General features: G+C 39.2%; 1 long non-coding RNA gene across 1 annotated transcript in view; it reads right to left on the minus strand.

Moving 5' to 3' along the window:
- Window positions 1-3,692: 3,692 nt before the first annotated feature.
- The window catches only part of LOC109549586 (uncharacterized), a 49,989-nt gene continuing 30,601 nt past the window's right edge, over window positions 3,693-23,080 (minus strand). The window contains exon 5 of the long non-coding RNA XR_012332091.1: window positions 3,693-6,492. This is a non-coding gene — a long non-coding RNA (uncharacterized lncRNA). The remainder of the gene's footprint in view (window positions 6,493-23,080) is intronic.

A 23,080-nucleotide genomic window follows, 5' to 3' on the forward strand; every position in this document is an offset into this window, starting at 1 on the left:
GCAAAGAAAGCAAGCATGTCATTCATTCATTCATTCAATAACTATTCACTTTTATTTTTAGTTTCAGTATCATTCGCATCCTGGCTCCACCTTTTCTAGTTGTGTGACCTTGAGCAGTTTATTTAATCTTTCTATGATTCAGTTTTCCCACCAACCATGGGCAGATGATAATAGTATCTACTTCATAGGGTCTTTGTAAGTATTAAAATATATATGTAAAGTACAAGAAAGCTCAGAAAATGCTGTATGTTTCTAGTATTATGTTATGTATTATAAGACAAGCACTCTACTAGGCACTTGTAATTCTCGAAAGAAGAAAACTAAATGGCAAAAAATTAATAAAAGATGCTTACTATCAACGATATTCACAGGTTTGTGGGGAATTAGCATTCTCATACTTTGTCAGTGTAAACTGCAGACAAATATTGTGAAGCAGGTGAATAGTATCAACTTTAAATGCAATATCCTTTGATGTCAGAATTCCACCACTAGGAATTTACCTGAGGGTACCCACAAAAGTATGAAAATGTTCACCACAACATTCTTGTAATGGAATAAAAAGTGGAAATATTCTGAATATCCGTATATGGAGACTGATTTAAAGAAATAGGATACATTCAAATAATGAAAAATCCATTAAATAGAATAAGATAGAGGGCTTCCCTGGTGGCACAGTGGTTAAGAATCCACCTGCCACTGCAGGGGACACGGGTTCGATCCCTGGTCCGGGAAGATCCCACATGCCGTGGGGCAACTAAGCCCCAGAGCTACAACTACTGAAGTCCGGCGCCTAGAGCCCATGCTCTGCAACAAGAGAAGCCACTGAAATGAGAAGCCTGCGCACTGCAATGAAGAGTAGCCCCCGCTCGCCGCAACTAGAGAAAGCCCGCACGCAGCAACAAAGACCCAAGGCGGCCATAAATAAATAAATTTATTAAAAAAAGAAAAGAATAAGATAGATGTGTATGTACTGATAGGAAGGCATCTTCAAGGTATACTAAGTTTTTCAAGTGTGTAATACGATTTTTTAATGAACATCTTAAAAGGATTTTAAGATGAAAATTGCATATGCATGAAAATTTTGTGGCAGAGTAACCTGGTCACCTTGGGATGAAGAACTAAAGATCAGGGTGACTAATGCTAACCAAACTTACTGTGGCAATCATTTCACAATAGATACATATATCAAATCGTTTTGTTGCATACCTTGGATATGTCAATTATATCTAAATAAAACTGGGGGGAAGGTAGAGATCAGGGAAGGGAGAAAGAGTTTTAATTTCTTCTTTCTATACTGTTGGAATAGATATTATCCTTTTTCATGAGATTGTGGATTGTCTTTTTTTTCTTCATTTTTCAGTACTTTTTTAAAACCTAACTTTTTTTTTAAAAGAGCAAGTATTTATTGTCTCAGTTTCTGAGGGTTAGAAATGCAAGCATAGCTTATTGAGGTGGTTCTAGCTCAGGGTCTCTCATGAGGTTGCAGTCAAGATGTGGGCTTGGGCTAAAGGATCTGATCGCAAGGTCACTGACACATCTCTTGGCCAGGGACCTCAATTCTTCCCTCTATGGACCTCTTCATCACTCTGCTCACAGTATGGCAGCTAGCTTCCCCAAAGCAGGTGATTTAAGAGAGAGAACAAGAGAACAAGCAGGAGGTTGCAGTCCCCCTTTTTTTTAAAAATCAGTTTCTTTTTTTTTTCTTTTTTTTTTTAAATATTTATTTATTTGGCTGCGCCGGGTTTTAGTTGTGGCACACAGGATCTTTCTGGCCGCGTGCGGGATCTTTATTTTATTTTATTTTTTTAATGTGTCAAACCAACACATTGTGTACCTTAAGCTTATACAATGTTATATTAATATGTCAATTATATCTCAATTTGAAATTTTTTTTTAATTTTTTACCTTGGCTGTGTTGGGTCTTTGTTCCTGCGCACTGGCTTCCTCTAGTTGGAGCGAGCAGGGGCTACTCTTCACTGCAGTGCGTGGGCTTCTCATTTCAGTGGCTTCTCCTGGTGTGGAACACGGGCTCTAGGTGAGCGAGCTTCCATAGTTGCAGCACACAGGCTCAGTAGTTGTGGCTCATGGGCTTAGTTGCTCCGCGGCATGTGGGATCTTCCCGAACTAGGGATGGAACCCCTGTCCCCTGCATTGGCAGGGGGATTCTTAACCACTGCACCACCAGGGAAGTCTGAGTGTGGGATCCTTAGCTGCAGCATGTGGGATTACAGTCCCTTTTATGGCATGGCCTCTGAAATCACACACTATCACTCTGCTTTATTCTAATTCATTAGAAGTAAACCAGTCCAAATTCACGGGGAGGGAGCTGAAGCTCCCCTTCTTAAAAAGAGGAGTACTAATGAATTTGTAGACATTTCAAAGTCACAACAGAATGGGGAATAATTCAGAGGCAAATTTAGGTGGAGAGTGAAACAGGAATCAGCATATTGAAGTAGATATATGGAAAGAACACTGGTCTTGAACCAGGAGAACTGGGGTTTATTTCCTGACATACAGCCAGCACATAATAAATGTTTTTTTAAATGAATGCATGAATAACAACTTTTCTGAGATTGTTTTCAAGTCTTTGCTCACGGGCATAAGAGCAATCGCCACATTGCAGGGCTCTCCTGAGGGTTGAGTGGGAAAATGGGTATCAGAGCTCTTTGTAAAAGGAACACTTGTAGCCAATCATGCCTGGAGGGGACCATGGCTTGGGACAAGGGGAGGGGCCTCCAGCATACCAAAGTCCTTGCCCATGCCAGGTACCTTTTCTACCTGTCTGGGTCCTGGGGCAATACTCTGATTCCAGCTCTCCATCTCAGCTCTCTATCTCAGCCCCAGTCCAGACTCCTTGCCACTTCTTACCTCCAGTCTGTGTTAACAACCTGACACATTTTATTTTATGAAACACTACCAAGCTCCTCCATATTCCGCATCTCAATAAATAGCAACTCCATTCCTCCCAAAAACTTAGAGCCATTCTCAACATCTCTGTCTCTCTCACTCCTCACATCCAATTCATAAGCAAATCCTTCTAACTATATCCAGAATCCAGCTGCTTCTCACCACTTCTATCACTAGTACCCCCCACCAAACAGGTCACCTAATACGCCAACACGATTTCTTTATATGATTGCAAAAACTTTTCCCAACAAGCCATTTGCCTGGATCTAACATCCAACTCTGGATACAATTTTTTTGCCCTGCCCCCAGCATCATTTTGCAACATTTTCCACCGGTTATATAATACAATATTATATAATGACTAGGCATGATGCATGCCTAGTGGCACTATATTGCAATCAAGTCATGATGGCCAATCTGTGAGCATCATTTGTCTCCTGCAACACAAGGCACATGCCTGACCAAGGTCTACCATGACATGTGACATCTGGAACTACTAAGCTATTCATGACAAGGAGGGGAGACACTGCCAAACACTGAGAAAAATAAAGCATACATGGTCCTCTACGACATTGCTGTAACATTGAATTAACCAGTCCTTGAAATGCCAGGCTTGTCATGTCAGATAATAAAGCCCTTATTGCTTAAACCATCCTAAAATGATTTCAGAAACCCAGTAGAGGAATAGGATAGAGGATGCTACCAAAAATCTGAGATCAGGTAGACATTAGCATTAAATTTAAAGTTCCTAACTATAAAAAAAAAGAAAGAAAAAGAAAAAGCACACTATTTAAAAAAAATATTTATTGGAGTACTGTTGATTTACAATGCTGTGTTAGTTTCTGCTGTACAGCAAAGTGAATCAGTTATACATATACATATATGCACTCTTTTTTAGATTCTTTTACCATATAGGTCATTACAGAGTATTGAGAAGAGTTCCCTGTGCTATACAATAGGTCTTTATTTGTTAACTATTTTATATATAGTAGTGTGTATATGTCAATTCCAATCTCCCAATTTATCCCTCTGCTCTCTTTCCCCTGGTAACCGCAAGTTTGTTTTCTACATCTGTGACTCTATTTCTGTTTTGTAAATAAGTTCATTTGTACCATTTTTTTAGATTCCACATATAAGTGATATCATATGATATTTGTCTTTCTCTGTCTGACTTACTTCACTTAGTATGATCATCTCCAGGTCCACCCATGTTGCTGCAAATGGCATTATTTTGTTCTTTCTTATGGCTGAATAATATTCTATTGTATATATGTACCACATCTTCTTTATCCATTCCTCTGTTGATGGACATTTAGGTTGCTTCAATATCTTGGCTATTGTAAACAGTGCTGCAGTGAACACTGGGGTGCATGTATCCTTTCAGATTATGGTTTTCTCCGGATTTATGCCCAGGAGTGGAATTGCTGGATCATACGGTATTTCTATTTTAGTTTTTTAAGGAACCTCCATACTGTTCTCCAGAGTGGCTGTACCAATTTACATTCCCACCAACAGTGTAGGAAGGTTCCCTTTTCTCTACACTTTCTCCAGCATTTATTGTTTGCAGACTTTTTGATGATGTCCATTCTGACTGGTGTAGGTGATACCTCATTGTAGATTTAATTTGCATTTCTCTGATAATTAGTGATGTTGAGCATCTTTTCATGTGCTTTTTGGCCATCTGTATGTTTTATTTGGAGCAATGTCTACTTAGATCTTCTGCCCATTTTCTGATTGGGTTGTTTTGGTTTTGTTTCGTTTGTTTTTTTTTTTTTTTGACATAGAGCTGCATTAACTGTTTGTATATTTTGGAGATTAATCCCTTGTTGGTCACTTCACTTGCAAATATTGTCTCCCATTCTGTGGGTTGTCTTCATTTTGTTTACGGTTTCCTTTGCTTCTTTCCTTTGCAGAAGCTTTTAAGTTTAATTAGGTCCCATTTGTTTATTTTTGGTTTCTTTTTCTTTACTCTAGGAGGTAAAGCACACTCTTTAGAAAAGGAAAATTTTTCCTGATACTAATTGTATGAGAAATTTATCACGAGAAGATAAAGGACACAGAATAACATAATGGAGGCAATATGTCTATGGCAAGATTGCTAATGCCCCCCAAAACTCCATGTGCTCCTCACCATTTCCCAGCTACCATGAAGCCTACTGGTATCATGTCACTAATTCTTAACAACAGAATGTGAGTTAAAGTGATGTGTCACTTATTTTTATATAAATTTATTTATTTTATTTCTTTTTGGCTGCATTGGGTCTTCATTGCTGTGCGCGGGCTTTCTCTAGTTGCGGCAAGTGGGGGCTACTCTTCATTACAGTGTGCGGGCTTCTCATTGTGGTGGCTTGTCTTGTTGCAGAGCACAGGCTCTAGGCACACAGGCTTCAGCAGTTGTAGTACGCAGGCTCAGTAGTTGTGGCACACAGGCTTAGTTGCTCCATGGCATGTGGGATCTTCCCGGACCAGGGCTCGAACCCGTGTCCCCTGCATTGGCAGGCAGATTCTTAACCACTGCACCACCAGGGAAGCCCCCTGATGTGTCACTTCTAATCCAAGAAGGGTGTACCTCATCCATACCCTCTCTCTGTCTTGTCCATGCAGCTGGAAACAAAGTACTATAAGATAGCAGAATTGCAAGATAAAAGGAACTTGAATCCCTGAGTCACCACTTGGAGGAGAGTCAAGCAGGGGAGCCACCCAATCTACATCAGACTATGACAAAAAAGAGAAATAAACCTTTGTTGTGTTAAGCCACTGAGATTTTCAGTTTTTTCTGTTCCACTGAGATTTTCAGCTAGTTAGCCTAGCCTGACTGCTACATCTCCAATCAGTGATTTTACACTCTACTTCATTAAGATTTTGGAATCAAGAATGTCATTTAAAATAGGTAGGGAGGGCTTCCCTGGTGGCGCAGTGGTTAAGAATCCGCCTGCCAATGCAGGGGATGCGGGTTCAAGCCCTGGTCCGGGAAGATCCCACATGCCGTGGAGCAACCAAGCCTGTGCCCCACAACTACTGAGCCCGCATGCCACAACTACTGAAACCTGCGCACCTAGAGCCCATGCTCCACAAGAGAAGACACCGCAGTGAGAAGCCCATGCACCACAATGAAGAGGAGCCCCCACTCTCCGCAATTAGAGAAAGCCCGTATGCAGCAATGAAGACCCAATGCAGCCAAAAATAAATAAATAAATAAATTTTATTTAAAAAAATAAAATAAAATAGATAGGGAATTCCCTGGTGGTCCAGTGGTTAGGACTCTGTGCTTTCACTGCAGGGGGCACAGGTTCAGTCCCTGGTCTGGGAACTAAGATCCCGCAAGCCACGCGGCCCAGCCAAAAAATAAACTAATTAATTAAATAGATAGATGGTTGAGGTTTAATTCTTCCAAGTTGATCACATTCTTCCCTTTACCTAACTATCCTCAGCCCATCTCCCAAACACACACAGAAATACACACTACTATTTGGTATCTTTTCTTGAGTCCACTAGGCCTCCTATCTCTCTAATAGAGGCTCCTCTCTCAGGGAAGTCTTGTTCACATCCATTCTATTTTATCCATTTTCTGCAGCATTTAGGAAGCTGAAAACAGAGAAGGAAGATGAGGATAAGTTTAAAACACGAATTTAAATGATGATAAGAAAGAGAACATCACCAGAAGGTTTTATCCATATAGGGAGAGTCTTTTCCCTCAGCATTAAAAAAATCATATCATATCAAACATACCACTTCAAATGCTCTAAGAATTCAATAATCTATTGCCATATAAAAAGCACACCAAACCAAAAATACTTGAGATCTTCAAACAAACACTTTCTTGACTAAAAACTCCTAGACACATACATTTTTTCAACTGTATAGAAATAAATTTTGAAAGAGTAAAACGCTGAGGAAAAAAAGGGTAGATGTGCAGTGAAACGCTGCTGGATTTCATCATTTCAGGTGCCCATCTGTACACTTTTCTTACCTCTGTCTTCCTGGGTATAATGCATGCACTGAGCTGAACTTGAGCTGCTCCAGCCCTCGACCTGGAGATGCTTAACACTGAGTCATCCTTCCTGGTAGACTGCCTAGGGAGGGAGTCACTGGGACCTCCAATTCTAACCTGAGCCTCCTTTACTGCCACTCAGACTCAGGATGCTATCTCCCAAAATGACCGTTAATTTCCTTTGTGGAACCTGAATCTCTTTCCCCCTTAAGGTCCTATTATTACTTTCTGCTTGTGGGTTTATAGAAATTATTCTTTGGTCCCTATTGCAACTTATTGTTCCTAAAATTATTATTAGTCCTGTACCCACCTCCCCCCAAAAAAACCCTACTCCCTAAGGTTGGGACCTACAACCAAGGACGGTTAATAATACTGAGTATTTGCTAGTCGGTTTTCCTACAGAATCTTTAAATCCCCACAACTACACTTGAAGGTAGGTACTATTATTAGCCCCACTCTGAAGAGGTTCAGTCACTTGCCCAGAGTTTCCAGGCTAGGAAGTGGCAAAGCACTGCTGTCTGACACTATTTAAGAAATTCAGTGTACCGTGGTATAATGGATTTCAGTAAATTAAGGAACTATCCACAGACTAGCCAGGGAGAGTGATTATTGGGCTGAAGGTCACGGGACGTTCCTATACTGTCTAGGGACTCCCAGGCCTAGGTGGATGGGACAGCACCTGCTCAAGAGAGACCTGAGTGTGTGCATGTGTTTGTGATGGTGACAGGTGGGGAAGGGAATCAGCCCAGTCAGGAAGGTATTACCCAAGTCTGTCCATAAATGGGTAGCTCAGAAACAAAAGCTGAGCTCAGGTTAATTTTTCCATCAGTAAATCAAAAAACACAAATGTAAATTTTTTAACTTTTGGTGTTAGCCAAAAATTTAGGCAAGCTAATCCAAACACCGAGGGCCTGCACATACATAGGGAACCCTAGTTATGTGATGTGGGCACTGCTAGGTCTGAGTTGAGGGAAGAGGGTCAAAGGGCTCCTTAAAAATGTTTCACCAGTTGCTGACCATCTTCTCAGTGCTGAACCGATCCAGCCTCTTTTCCCCACTCCACACTCTCCCTCAGGAGTCAGAGTTAAATCAATCCAATCTTTGGAATGTTCCTTATTGTTTTAAATCTACACTGTGTTATATTCAAAGTAAGGGGAAAAGACAAGATTCCAGCTCTTTGTATAGATAAAAAAAAAAGTGAAACTGAACTATTTGGTCCAAGATAAACATACTCACACTCACACTCATTTATTTAAGCCATATGTGAACTTACAAGTGAAATTTAACATCAGGTTTCAAACCATGCATTGAATAAGAGCACCCTCATCAGGCCACACCTAATGTACTGATTTATATTAATGGTGCTAAACTGCCGCTCAGCTTCCAAGATGGGAAAGTTGTGCAAGAATAAGCAAAGTTTGCAGAAGCATATGCTAGCCATCCTATAATTGCCCCCCAAAGTCATCTTACCCAAATTATCATTTAACAAAGGCAATTTCTGGGCAATGTTTAATGTGTAGGTGGGGAAAAGAACACTAAAGTCAAAATGTTTTAGTTCAAGCTCTACAATTAACTACATGACCTTGAGAAAGTCAATGAACCTCTCTTAGCCCCCATCTCTAAGATGGGTATAATCCTTACTAAGTCTGTGCCACTAGGCTCAAATAAAATACATCTCAAAGTACTTGTTAAATATAAAACAATTATAAATGTCAAGTATTATCAGTATTATCTCTACTGAAATGATATAGCATGAGGCATCACTTCATTTTGGGAAGATCAAGAAGGTAATACTTGACTTAAATAACAAAAGACGTGTTATTTCTGTGTGATAGTTATCCACTTTTTTAAAAAATGAATGTCATCTTTAATTACAAAAAAAAAAAAGAAAAAACAAAGCACTATCTTTGCACAGGATCTTTACTACACAGAAAGATGGGCACTTCAGACTCACATCTTAGATGATCTACTTTTTAGCTCCTTTTAGAGGTTTTTTGTTTTTGTTTTTGTTTTTTGCGGTACGGGGGCCTCTCGCTGTTGTGGCCTCTCCCGTTGCGGAGCACAGGCTCCGGACGCGCAGGCTCAGCGGCCATGGCTCACGGGTCCAGCCGCTCCGCGGCATGCGGGATCTTCCCGGACCGGGGCACGAACCCGTGTCCCCTGCATCAGCAGGCAGACTCTCTACCACTGCGCCACCAGGGAAGCCCGTTTTAGAGGTTTTGAATCATTTAAAATAGAGGTCAACATCAACAAAGATTCATTAAGTACCAGAGGTAGGGCACTATGCTAGGAATTCAGAGCCCAGAGAAAGGCACCAAATTTGTATTTCAATCTTAGATGCTAGGAGGCAGCTCAAGAGGTCATCTAACGAACCCAGTAATTTTCTCCTATAGCTCCTGCGTCAGAGAAAGATCTCAGGATAAAAATCTGGCAAGTATAGTTACCTCTAAAAGTGTGGTTCTAGGTAGGACCATCACATCTGTAGTGTTTTGAAAGTTTTAAATAATAAATACATTTTGCTTTGTCATGGAAGGAATCAAACAAAAATGATTTGTAGAAGTTAGTAAACTTTTTTAAAGATTGAAGCCAAAAAACATGGTTCTTAGTTTCAAAGGACATTCTAGAGATAATGATGCCCAGCCTAAAGCAGGACGCCAGACTCCTTTGCTTGCATCTCACCTATAAGAGTTTTGAAGGCTATTTATCTTGAATAGTGTTTTAAGTGAAACATCTAAATTTTTTTCATCATAAATAGAAATACTTTCAAAAGATATAGTTCTTGGTATGCTGTAAATATTGTATACAATTGAATCTAAATATCATAGCAATTTGACACCCATTATCACACATTGATAAACAAGCTCCTCTTTGAAACAGAAACCGCTCAAGGCATTTTAAGCAGAAAGGAATTTAATACAGAGAATTAGGTTCATACAGAATCACCATAACGGGGACTTCCCTGGTGGTCCAGTGGTTAAGACTCCGCGCTCCCAATGCAGGGGGCCCAGGTTGGATCCCTGGTCAGGGAACTAGATCCCACAAGCCGCAACTAAGAGCCCGCATGCCGCAACTAAGAAAAAGATCCCGCATGCCACAACTAAGACCCGGCACAGCCAAATAAATAAATAAATAAAACTGTAAAAAAACAAAAAACCCACCATAACGAGCTCTTAAATAAGCTTCCAAAAGTCCAGCCTAGGCAAATCTACAGAGATAGAAAGTAAATATGTAGTTTCCTAGGAATGGGGTGGGGGGCGGGGAATAGGGAGTGACAACTAATAGGGTAAGTAATTTTATTGGAACACAGCCCTGTCCACTCCTGTACTGTGTATGGTTGCTCTTCCACTACAAGGGGGAGTTGAATACTTGTGACAGAGACCGTATGACTATTTACTATCTGGTCCTTTAAGAAAAAGTCTGCCAATCCCTGCTTTTATTCAAAGATGCAATATTGAACGGTCAGAAATAAACATGTAACTTTTCACCTTCTCTTCCTTGAAATGAAGCTTATAAATAAGCACCCAGGGCACTGAATGAGACACTGGTGAAAGCAACTCCTCACCAGGCTGTTTATCACTAATAAGAATTGTAAAAATACAGAGTGGTCCACCTTGCAGATTGAAATTTCCCAGCACACATTTTACAAACTTTATTCTAAATCTAAGATAAACAACAGTTTTGTTTTTAATGGTAATATTTATAGTACACCAGAAATTACAGCCTTTGCAACTATTTAAGTTTATGATGAAAAATTTTAGATGTCACCTTAAAAATGTATGTGGAGTACATGGCAGTTTTTGTTTGTTTTTTGTTTGTTTACTTGTTTTCAAAATTCCTAGGGAGGGTATAGTACAAGCAAAAATGTTTAAAGATCACTGGCCTAAAGATGAAAAGTCATCTTTGATTTTAGCAAGAGCCCTAGATGGATGTATAACATCCCCCTCCCTAATTAGAATTATCAGAATTACCTTAAAAGTTAGCTATCTTGGGACTTCCCTGGCAGTCCAGTAGTTAAGACTCTGAGCTTCCAATGCAGGGGATGCAGTTTCGATCCCCGGTCAGGGAACTAAGATCCCACATGCCACGTGGTGCGACTAAAAAAAAAGTTAGCTATCTTTTTTTTTAAATTATTAAGACACATAGTGTCTCTGTTCATTCAGTATATCACATTATAGAGGTTTCCAGAAGAAAAGATCTATATATAAGGTAGTCTGAGTATGGATACATAAGTGAAGGGAAACTAACATTGATAGAGCATCCACTGTTTGCCAGATTCTCTACATAAATTATCTTCTTAATTCCACTTTGAGCTATGTATTATTATGTTAATCCCATTTTTCAGCTAAAAAGCAAAACTGATACCAAGTGAGTTTAGGTAATATACTTTAGACCCATACAGCTAGTATGCAGCAGAGCTAGGATACAAACCCAAGACTGTTTGACATGAAAGCCCATGTACTTTCTACTCCCTGCACCACTTGGTTCAGCTTTCTTACACCTCGGGTCTGTATTTGCATGTGTCTGAGTCTATGACATGCAAATATTCTGGAACCTACAGTGATAATACTAGTTCCTAACAGTCCCTGGCACTTAGTTCCCCTGAAATCATCAGCTGACAGTAGTCAAATTATGTAACAACCAATGGGGCATCAGCACCTGCCACTCTAAACCGATGCCCCCATAAAGATGGGTACAGGGCTACCTGGGTTTACCAGCTTCATCTCAACCCTGACTGCACCTAAAACCAAACCATTTTTCAGATAAAGAAGCTAAAGACTAAGAGATTAATGTCCTGCCAAATGTCATACCATCAGTTACCGGCTGGACCAGAATAGAACACCAGTCTCCAGAATCTCTTGTATTTTAGTGATTGATTGACAAGTGTGTGAATGACTGACATAACTCTATTTTCTTTCTTTTACAATCTAAAAGAACTCAGGATGCCTTCATGTATACAATCTCCAGTGCCAGAGCATGGGCATTACAGGATAGTTTCAAATAAGCAACTAAAGGTTCAGGATAAATCTGTGAATATCTGTTAAATGATCCCAGTTCTGATACCTGCCCTACTTCTCGTCCTTTTGTACCTCATCATCCACTGCTTGCATTTTACCAATGGAGAATGGTGCAACTCACAGTGCATGCAAAAATCCTAAGGATTTTGTTAAATTGCAGTCTAATTCAGCAGATCTGGGGTAAGGGCCAAGATTCTGCATTTTTAACAAGTTCCCAAGCGATGCCAGTGTTGCCAAGTGTTGCTTAAAGCATGGAAACCATGCTTTAAGGAAGAAGGACTTAGACCATATTGTATGAGGAGTGTTACTTTACACAAGGATTTTCTAAATTAAAAAAATAATAATAAAGATTAAATGATGTTTAGGATTACCCAAATTGACAGTCTCTAAAATCTATATTTCTGAGCACTGAACTCTAACCAGTAAGCAAGTTGCTTCATCTGATGTGTTGGGAAATGGAATTATCATACCTCCTTAGCAAAAAAAAAAAACAAAACAAAACAAGAAAACTATTATATGAACATACCTACCCTGGATTACATTATCTTTTATACTTTAATAAAAGTAATGATGCTGCCTAGAAGAATACCTACTAAAAGTGTATGCTCCATTTTTCTCATGGCTAGAAATTTATGAGATTCTATTTCTCTTTTACTTGGCTCATTACTCTTCGCACTGCTTTCTAAAATCAACTCTACCACCAAGTGGACAATACAAAAATCGGTTTATATGATACAATATTCAGCCTTTTTCCAAATCCATCCTCCAACTTCACAGGTTAGTGAAGGGTTATTAATTCTGGGCTAATAAATAGAACCCCAGTAGAACTCACTACTTTAAGATGGACAATCTCAAATTAAGCCATATTAATGCATCATTTTCCAGTCCCATTTAAACGATGACATCTGAACAGAACCGACACTGCTGATCAGAGAATGTGTAACAACAGGTTAAATATTTTCCTCCATGGACACCAATGATTAGAATACATGATTAAAGGAGTTTTCTAACATTTGAACTCATACTAAGTAGTAATTCACAACCACAGATCTTGAACAATGAAAGCAACATGGTTTTCACTGCTTTTATCTTGCATTTTTACAATTCTATGCCTACTTCAAAAGCAGGGACATGGAAACAAGCAACATTACAGAGAAGCATAATACAGTGAAGAGCACCAGGGCCCTTCCACTGTGGGGAGTGTGTTGTGCTCCTCTCCTTCACTCTGGCTCAGGCATGTAATTTATTTTGGCCAACAGGGTATTAGTAGGTGTAACACAAGCAGAGCCTTGGAAAGAGCTTGATTGAGTTTATTTGTTCTTGCTCCTCTGCTATCACCATGAGAACATGCCTTCTGTATTTATTTGTTTATAGAATTTGTATTTAGGATTTTTATTTCTATAAATTTCCCTCTAAAGACTGTTTCAGCTCCATCCTATATTTTGGATGTTGTGTTTTCATTTTCATTCATGTCAAAGTATGAGGGAATATCTCTGGTGATTTCTTCTTTGACCCATTGGTTATTTTAGGAGTATGTTATTTAATTTTCACATATTTTGAGTTTTGCAAAATTTCTTTTGTAATTGGTTTCTAATTTTATTGAATTGTGATTAGAGAATATATTTTGTAATTATTTCAATACTTTTAAATTTATTGAGGCTTATTTTGCTCACACTACCTACACTGTTTGTTGTTGCTACCACTTGTTACAGTTGTTGCTATTTGTTTAGTGACTTTCCTGAACTAATTCTGTAAAGTCTACATTCTTTGCCATGTTAGTGTCTCTGCTTGGTTAACTCATTAGTGAGCTAATGATTAGACAGAAATTTCCTTAAACCCCTGGAACCAATCAGTCTCCCAGATTTTGCTATGAGTGTCTCTGTGTCAATACTGAAGCATGCCTTTAAAACTTTAAAACAGTTTATAACTCCACCTTAGCCTTCACTTCCTGCTTGCATAGAACCGTGTGGTCAATTAGGAACGAGAGCTTAGGGCCTTCTCAGGTCTTTTCTAAGCATGCTCACAGCTCTTCCATGTACATGGTCTTCTAAATTACCAAGAATATTTCAGAGCTTTTCAAAGCCCCTATGAACAGTGCATTCACCATAATGCTAGTCTACCATTTCCCCCAACTGCTATCCATCTTAGACACCTGCAAAGTTAAATTCTTTGCCTTTAATTGTTCTTGACAATGCCCCCTGTGGGAGGAGAAGATTTTTAGCATTGAGTGAGCCCTGAGCTAGCCTCATAAGTGAAGTCTCCCAGGGAACCACCAGACAAACCAGATAATAACAATTCTCTAAGAATGAGGCTTTGAATAAGTCCCATATACATTTTGCCCTCTCTGGTGGCTGCCAAGCTGCCCAGAAATGTGGGCTGTTAATTTTTAAGGCTATTACATAGCTGGAAAGTGGGTGAGGGGTGGACTATGGCAAGTTAAAATGCCACAGAGCTCACTGTTCATACCAAGATTCAGCCATTTTTCTTGAATAAACAATTCCTGGGTTACTACAAGCCTTTGGTTAATTTCTAGAGTTCTAAAAAAGGTAATTCTGAATATTTTTGACAGTTTTTTCATTGCTCTTAAGGAGGGGAAAATCTTTGGAGGTCCTTTTTTCTGCCATTTTTGCTGACATTCTCCCATAACCTTTTTTAAGCCAAAAGTGATCCAAACCACAGCTAAATACAAAAGCACTAGTAGCCAGACCCCAGCATCATGGGAATGAAGAGTTAGGAGTTGTGAAGTAATGAAGACATAACGAAGAGCCTAAGTCTTCTGTGAAATTGTCCCATAAGGCCCATGCAGAATACCCACTAATTTCCAACACCTCTTCATCGCCCTTTAATTAAACCTGCTCTTCCTTACACCAGCACTAAGATAAATGAGAGTAAGCTAATTCAATCTTATTAATTCCCTGTTTTGTTTAATCACTAGAGATTGTTTTCTACTCTTTCTATTTCAAATACACCTTGACTCAGTTACAATATTTCTGCAGAGGAATGTGCTCTACATCCAAACAGTCACTTTATAAACATTTTTAAACCCAACAGATTTGTTAACAAAAAATTAGCTATCTGCAATTAATGGCTGAAACCAATATTGTAAAAAATAAGTGGTGTAGGCTGGTAGATAACTGGAGCCCTCTGAAGGAAGTAACACAAGCTGGATTTTGAAGGATGGAAGAGGAATTAGGAGAATGTGGGGAAAGATTATATGTCCAAGAGCTTCCAGCCCAGAATCAGCATAATATGATGTCAGATCAGTGAGCAGACTATAGTGGTAAATAATGTGGGAAGGAGAAGAAGGTTAAACTTAGGGAGATACTGGGGTTTAAGAAGCCAACAGAAAACCTTAAACAACAGGCAGAGAATTTTGGACTCCACTTGTAGGACAACAGTTCACAACCATTTTCTCTCTTCCAATGCACTTGAGAGATGCAATCGCTCCCAGTGCCAGCAATGGCACACAATTCAAGAGATCCTCAAATATGGGAATGAGGTAGCGAGGACGATATCAGAATATCTGAGGAGGAAGGGTAGTAAGGGACATGAGAAATTTCAAAAAACCCACTTGAAATTCTGATATTCCTTCCTTCAGCACTCCACTCATCCCTGCACACCTCCCTCAATAGGAATGGGAAGCCACAAGAGTCTTTTGAAGAAAACACTGTCCTTTTTAAAGAGCTTCATGGCTACTTGTTAAAGTATTTCATGGAGTAACTGCCTAATTTCCTAAACACTAGACAAGTCTATTTCTGCACTTTCCAAGGGTAATTCATAGAATTCTCATCCCATAGATATTGTTTGTTAAAAAGGTTCAGTCCACATAAGTTTGGGAAATCTCACATCACATCCCTTTCTGTCAGAGATTCACAAACCATATTAATTAGCCTACCAAAGGATCTAAGGACTCCCACAGTAGAGGAACCGGTTCAGTTTTTTTAACCCAGAGTTTCCACACACTTATTTGATCACAGATTTTATTCCCACATAACACCTATTAATATCCTAGCATTCCACAGAAAAAGTTGAGAAACGCTGGCCTATGTTAGTTTGTATGTGGTTGGAGCATGTCACGGGTGGCTCTGTACCCGCCACAGACCTTCTTATGCGAGACAATAAAGCATTTTGTCCCCACTCCCCATAACCTTTCCTGTCTGCTCTCATTTGCCTCTTCAGTTCCTCATGCAGAGAAGAACCCAACTCCAGCCCTCATTTCTACCCTGAAAGTACCCCCAAATGGCTTTATTCAGTGGGGATGGTGAAGTGAGGCTTCTGGGTTCGTCAGTGTTTTTCTGGAACCCTCACCAATGTCCATCCCCCAAATCTGAGCTAAGTAACCGACCTGACTAAAAGAGAAACCAGCCTGGAGAACCTGACGGCACTTGCGGGTCTGCCTGTGTAATTGAGTAGAAGAAAGGGAAGGGTTGTGAAAACCTGCTGAGCAAGGGCCAAAGAAAAGAGAACAGACCTGTCTGGACCTGAATGAGTTACAATAGCAGATGAGAATGAAAACGAGGAACGGCCTTCTTCCTAGCTCTCATTTCCTTCTTCTGCAAATGCCCTGAGTGGCCTTTTTTTAATTCTTCCCCAGCACAGCTGTAGTCAGCTTTCTCCTTCAAAGCTGTGCTCTGTGCGCCCTCTGCTGGCCCTGACCAGCAGTTAGATTTAAAACCAACTGCCCCATAAAAGTTACATTTGGGTGGCCTACAGACATCTTTGCCATCTTCATATCCTCTCTTAAACTTAGCTACACTTCCTAGCAAAGATGAGAATTCAACTTCTTTTGTATCAGCAACAACAAAAAGCTGGGGGGGATGATAAAAAGGGAACTATAAAATAAATTATTATACTTCATACTATGAAATGCAGCCCACCTATATTGTGTCCACAATTGTGAGGCACTAAAGATTTAAAAATTAATAATACTCGGCCTCTACTCTCAGGAAACTTACAAGTTAGAGAGGGGAGACCAACATACAGCACATTTCTCAAAAGGAAGAATTTTAGAAAATTTCTGTAACATGTGCCTTGAAGGATGATTCCAATATGTTCACTGAATCTATAAAGAATCAATTCGGGAGAGAAGGAACCAAGATGGCGGAGTAGAAGGATGTGCTCTCACTCCCTCTCGCGAGAACACCAGAATCACAACTAGCTGCTGGACAATCATCGACAGGAAGACACTGGAACTCACCAAAAAAGATACCCCACACCCAAAGACCAAGGAGAAGCCACAATGAGACGGTAGGAGAGGTGCAATCACAGTAAAATCAAATCCCATAACTGCTGGGTGGGTGACTCACAGACTGGAGAACACTTACACCACAGAAGTCCACCCACTGGAGTGAAGGTTCTGAGCCCCACGTCAGGCTTCCCAACCTGGGAGTATGGCAATGGGAGGAGGAATTCCTAGAGAATCAGACCTTAAAGCCTAGTTGGAATTGATTGCAGGACTTCGACAGGACTGGGGGAAACAGAGACTCCACTCTTGGAGGGCACACACAAAGTAGTGTGTGCATTGGGACCCAGGGGAAGGAGCAGCGACCCCAGGGGAGACTGAACCAGACCTACCTGCTAGTGTTGGAAGGTCTCCTGCAGAGAAGGGGGGTGGCTGTGGTTCACCATGGGGGCAAGGACACTGGCAGAAGAAGATCTGGGAAGTACACCTTGGCGTGAGTCCTCCCAGAGTCTGTCATTAGCCCCACCAAAGAGCCCAGGTAGGCTCCAGTGTTGGGTTGCCTCAGGCCAAACAACCAACAGGGAGGGAACCCAGCCCCACCCATCAACAGTCAAGTGGATTAAAGTTTAACTGAGCTCTGCCCACCAGAGCAACAGTCAGCTCTACCCACCACCAGTCCCTCCCATCAAGCCTCTTAGATAGCCTCATCCACCAGAGGGAAGAGAGCAGAAGCAAGAAGAACTATAATCCTGCACCCCGTGGAACAAAAACCACTTTCACAGAAAGATAGACAAGATGAAAAGGCAGAGGGCTATGTACCAGATGAAGGAACAAGATAAAACCCCAGAAAAACAACTAAATGAAGTGGAGATAGGCAACCTTCCAGAAAAATAAGTCAGAATAATGATAGTGAAGATGATCCAGGACCTCGGAAAAAGAATGGAGGCAAAGATCAAGAAGATGCAAGAAATGTTTAACAAAGACCTAGAAGAATTAAAGAAAAAACACCTAGAAGAATTAAAGAACAAACAGAGACCAACAAAACTGAAATGAAAAATACACTAGAAGGAATCAATACCAGAATAACTGCGGCAGAAGAATGGATATGTGACCTGGAAGACAGAATGGTGGAATTCACGGCTGTGGAGCAGACTAAAGAAAAAAGAATGAAAAGAAATGAAGACAGCCTAAGAGACCTCTGGGACAACATTAAACGCAACAACATTCGCATTATAGGGGTCCCAGAAGGAGAAGAGAGAGAGAAAGGACCCAAGAAAATATTTGAAGAGATTATAGTCGAAAACTTCCCTAACATGGGAAAGGAAATAGCCACCCAAGTCCAGGAAGCACAGAGAGTCCCATACAGGATAAACCCAAGGAGAAAAATGCCAAGACACATAGTAATCAAATTGGCAAAAATTAAAGACAGAAAATTTATTGAAAGCAGCAAGGGAAAAACAACAAACAACATACAAGGGAACTCCCATAATGTTAAAAGTTGATTTCTCAGCAGAAACTCTACAAGCCAGAAGGGAGTGGCATGATATACTTAAAGTGATGAAAGGGAAGAATCAAGATTACTCTACCTGGCAAGGATCTCATTCAGATTCAATGGAGAAATCAAAAGCTTTACAGACAAGCAAAAGCTAAGAGAATTCAGCACCACCAAACCAGCTCTACAACAAATGCTAAAGGAACTTCTCTAAATGGGAAACACAAGAGAAGAAAAGGACCTACAAAGAGTTAGGTTGATCTGTTTAGGATTGCAAAGTTTGTGTTAGAACCAGAAGTGTAGTTTACTGATTTAAATTTAAATGCTTTTTCTATTCAGCCCTTCTGTTTTGCCCAAAGTGGCACATTCTTCACTATGTCAATATAGCTTATCTTCCCATTTAAAAACCAGCATATATATCTATATATAAATATAGATATATAGATATAGATATCATTCTTTGTCCAAATACATATTAAAAACCTTTTCATCTTAAAAGAATGAAACACCTACAAAATTGTGGTTTCATTACAGATGCATGAAATGCAGGATATTAAAATTCTTTTAATGTAGGCTAATTTTTAACCACCCTCATTTTTTTCTCTTCTTTCTCTATAATTGTTTATTTCCCTTACTATGTATACTTAAGCATTGCTTTTGAATAACACTAAGAGATTATGGGAAACTAAGATAGGCTGTAACTTTCCATTTTATCAGTTTGAGCCCTTCCAATCCCAAAGGTCATTTTAAGCCTATTTACTGTTTAATAGAAAATTACTTAGCTTTCTCAATGCAAAGTGATTGTTGGGTTTAATTATAATATATAAGCAATTTAGGCCATTTCATCTTGGAAATATATCTTAAGAACAAAAAGCCACAATGTATTCATGGAGTAAGAGTCTAGAGTTACAGCCTTGTTGTTGCAGTCTGCAATCACTATGTTTAGAATAACCTCTGTGTGCGAAAAAAAAATCTTTAAGTCACAGGTCCTGAGGTGGGGGGGCGTATAGTGGTGGTAGGATGAAATGGAAATAGTCCATATGGTTTCTGCTCTCATAGAACTCTCTAAGTGATTTCACAGTTGGTCTAGTGCTCTTTAGTATCTTTCCTTAATAAGTAAATGCCTATAAATAAAATGGATAATTGTATTAAAAAAATAAAAAAGATATTCAATGGAGAAAAGACAGTCTCTTCAGTAAGTGGTGCTGGGGAAACTGGACAGCTACATGTAAAAGAATGAAATTAGAACACTCCCTAACACCATATACAAAAATAAACTCAAAATGGATTCGAGACCTAAATTTAAGACCGGACACTATAAAACTCTTGGAGGAAAACATAGGAAGAACCCTCTTTGACATAAATCACAGCAAGATCTTTTTTGATCCATCTCCTAGAGTAATGGAAATAAAAACAGAAATAACAAAATGGGACCTAATGAAACTTCAAAGCTTTTGCACAGCAAAGGCAACCATAAACAAGACGAAAAGACAACTCTCAGAATGGGAGAAAATATTTGCAAATGAATGAACGGACAAAGGATTAATCTCCAAAATATATAAACAGCTCATGCAGCTCAATATTAAAGAAACAAAAAACCCAATCCAAAAATGGGCAGAAGACCTAAATAGACATTTCTCCAAAGAAGATATACAGATGGCCAAGAGGCACATGAAAAGCTGCTCAACATCACTAATTATTAGAGAAATGCAAATTAAAACTACAATGAGGTATCACCTCACACCAGTTAGAATAGGCATCATCAGAAAATCTACAAACAACAAATGCTGGAGAGGGTGTGGAGAAAAGGGAACCCTCTTGCACTGTTGGTGGAAATGTAAATTGATACAGCCTCTATGGAGAACAGTATGGAGGTTCCTTAAAAAACTAAAAATAGATTTACCATATGATCCAGAAATCCCACTACTGGGCATATACTCAGAGAAAACCATAATTCAAAAAGACACATGCACCCCAATGTTCATTGCAGTACTATTTACAATAGCCAGGTCATGGAAGCAACCTAAATGCCCATTGACAGACGAATGGATAAAGAAGATGTGGTACATATATACAATGGAATATTACTCAGCCATAAAAAGGAACGAAATTGAGTCATTTGTTGAGACATGGACAGATCTAGAGACTATCATACAGAGTAAAGTAAGTCAGAAAGAGAAAAACAAACACCGTATATTAACGCATGTATGTGGAACCTAGAAAAATGGTACAGATGAGCCAGCTTGCAGAGCAGAAGTTGAGACACAGATGCAGAGAACAGACGTATGGACACCAAGGGGGGAAAACTGTGGTGGGGTGGGGATGGTGGTGTGCTGAATTGGGCGATTGGGATTGACATGTATACACTGATGTGTATAAAATTGATGACTAATAAGAACCTGCAGCATAGAAAAACAAACAACAACTAATACTAAACTTTCTTTGGGTTATTTGTATGGAAATATGTTAATATAAATGTTTCAGACATTACATGAAATTTCTAAAAATCTTATATGTTCTGGTATAATGTTATAAGTCATAATTCTAGTTATTACTTTAAAATGTATATCTCAGAAATAACTAAATTTCCTTGTCAATTGCATTATTATGAACTTTCATCAAATCTTTAACCGTGATCATTTTAAAGTCTTTTGTCATTTACAGACAGTTCTGGGTGTACTCTGATGCTTCTGCAAATATGTTCCTATAAAAGGGTTTCATCTTCAAGGAATTGATGGAAAAGACTCAACAAGTACAGGTTTCTGATAACTGACTATACTGCTGAACTGAATGAATAAGCATTTTCAGAACTCTAATGGAAAACTGATAAACTCATAAAAGTGCTAACAAACGATCAGGATGAAAAAAAATTAATTACATGGGACTGAGTGAACTGATGAGGATGATTATAATTTTTGTGACTTTGTTTGAACAAAAAAAAAAAATCCCCCCCAAAAAATTTAAAAATAAATAAATAGGTAGGTAAATAAATAAGAATCAGTTCAATATACCAGACCATGCCTTCTTAAATGTGCCTCTTATTGGATAGATTTGGTTACATGACAATATGGACTCATAATGATCATAACAACCATCCATCATGGAACATCTGCTGGCGGCCAGTCACAAAATGCTTTATATGTTAGCTCATTTTGTGAATTAGGTTCAGAGATGAGCCTAAGGAAGAAACTGAGGTTCGGAGATGCCAAGATTATACAACCAGAACGTGGCAAAGTCAGCATTCAAGTCCAGGTCTGCTTGACTCCAAGGTCCCTTCAATCTCTCCCCACTGTCTCGAGCATGATCCAGTTTTCACAAATATCACTGCTACCTGAGGTTCCCCTCCACTTGGTCACTGAGTATAATGGAAAAGCCTAATATGACGGTCAACAATAGTATCCTACGTCATGTTCATATTGAGCAAAGCATTACGGAGGGCCCTTGCCTTAAGGAGTTTACAATATGATGGAGCAGGAGCTACATGCAAATAAATTAAATGCAGCCAACAGATTTTCCACACGCCAGAAACAGCTAGTTTGAAAACATAATGGAAAACAAATTCCACTAACAAGAGCACCCAAAGTACCCCAGAATAAACATTTAAAAATTTGTCAAGCCTTTATGAAGAAACTTACAGAGCTTTTATAGGAAGATATAACATAGAACAAATAGAAAGTCAACCGATGTTCCTGGCTGAAAAGACTCAATATTGCAAATATATTAATTCTCTCCGATTTGTTAAATTTAATAAATAAATTTGCTTTATTGAATCCGTTATTGAATCACTGTGATATCAGCACAGAAATAGACCTATACATCAACTCTAAAATCTAATTAACAATGTACATGTGGGAATTTAGTCTGTGGTAAAAGTGGCATTTCAACCTAATGAGGAGGGACTTCCCTGGTGGTCCAGTGGTAAAGACTCCAAGTTCCCAAAGTAGGGGGCCCAAGTTAGATCCCTCATCAGGGAACTAGATCCTGCATGCATGCCACAACTAAAGATCCCGCGTGCTGCAGCTAAGACCCGGTGCCTCCAAATAAATTTAAAAAAGACAAAACAAAACAAAGAAAAACTAGTGGGGAAAGTAGTCAGTAAGTGGTACAAAACAACTGGCTGTACATTTGGGAAAACACAAATTCCTACCTTTCAAGAGACAAAAAAACGAATTCCAGGTGGATTAAAGATTTAAACAATAAGCAAAAGAAACAGAAAAAAAAATAAGGCAATATTTTTATATGGAGATAGAAAAGGAAGCCTTGCACAACATGCCACTAAGGTCCAAGATCATAATAAAAAAATACTGACATGTTTGACGAGGTAAGAAACAAAAATGTCTGGAAAAGAATAGACACCAAAAAGAAAATGGTAAACTTCAGATGAAAATATTTGAGATATATATAATAGTCAAAGAACAATGTATTATTAATTTTAAAAACAAAACAGGGCTTCCCTGGTGGCTCAGTGGTTAAGAATCCACCTGCTAATGCAG

This window comes from Tursiops truncatus, chromosome 5, assembly GCF_011762595.2.
Source record: "Tursiops truncatus isolate mTurTru1 chromosome 5, mTurTru1.mat.Y, whole genome shotgun sequence".
Lineage (NCBI taxonomy): Eukaryota > Metazoa > Chordata > Mammalia > Artiodactyla > Delphinidae > Tursiops > Tursiops truncatus.